The sequence below is a fragment of the Octopus bimaculoides genome, chromosome 1 (genome assembly GCF_001194135.2).
Source record: "Octopus bimaculoides isolate UCB-OBI-ISO-001 chromosome 1, ASM119413v2, whole genome shotgun sequence".
NCBI classification, from domain to species: Eukaryota; Metazoa; Mollusca; class Cephalopoda; order Octopoda; family Octopodidae; genus Octopus; species Octopus bimaculoides.
Genome location: NC_068981.1, coordinates 167,204,621 through 167,205,827, shown reverse-complemented (window position 1 = coordinate 167,205,827; position 1,207 = coordinate 167,204,621).

Below are 1,207 nucleotides of genomic sequence, written 5' to 3'. Positions count from 1 at the left end.
TTGGTACACACGTGTTTTTTTTGGGCTGTCCTGGTGGGGCGACGTTTTGCCTCTTGTATAATGGAGGGGCGTCTGAGGACGAATTGATTGAATACTTAAACAACATGGACAAGGAAATGAAGAAGAGGAATTACTCAGCGGTGGCTAGGGGAAAAATTGAAGAAATTAAATTGGTGGAATTGAATGAGTTCAAGGAAATGCTTGAACGGGAGAGAAACGAGGTGTAGGTGCCCCCCCCCCAAAAAAAAAGTATTAAAAGACAAGGCAGAAAGGACTATTGTTTATAGAACTTACGCCACAGCAACAAGGAAAACTGAAGTAGTGTCGGAGGCACAGGTGAAAAAGGCACTGAGGTTAGTCTTGCAGGAGATAGCATACCTTGCCAGAGGACGAAAATATAGAACGATGAAGGTGCATTTTAGGGAGAAAGCAACAGCCAGACTGTACTCGGCCACACCGCTGAAGACAGATGAGGTGGTACTTCTATCCGTATACCTTGGGAGACGTGCTTCCAGGGTTAGGGTAGAAAACATACCACCTGAAGTGAATGTAGCCTGGCTGGTGGCTGCCATACTGCTAAGTATGGTCCTGCAGGCCACCAGGCCTGGTCCTGCAGGTTGTCCTTCATGCCACCAGAATACCCTGCAGAAACTGGCAAGGGCAGAGTCTGGACATGGTGGTACAAATTAACCAAGAAGATATTGAAAGTATGGTGGAAACAATCACAGTCGCAGACGTGACGCTGAAAGTCAGAGTGGAAGGGAGGATTCCGCGGTGCTATAAATGTGGGCTGAAAGGCCACATTAGAACGGATTGTACTCCACCACCTGCGAAGACTAAAGAAAGGCAAGAGAGTGAGAAAGTGGTTGGTCCTCCTCTGCTCTTGGAGGCTGAGGAAAAGCACGTGAAGGAGAGTGAAGTGGCACCACAGACAAAGACCAGCGTCGAGGAAGAGGGGATAAACACCAGCTGGGAAACGGCGGGAAAAAAGAGAAGGAAGAAAAGAGGACACACGTGGCAAAGAACGACACCCTCACCCACACCCACTCTACCCCAACCACCCCCTACAGACACCAACCCTCCCCATACTCCGCCTGACATAAACACAAGCACAAAACACACAGGAACCTCCTCACTCGTATCACTATCGAACCAAGAGTTTAACTACGGTCTTTCCATAACACTTAGCGTTATCTGCCACTCTTTG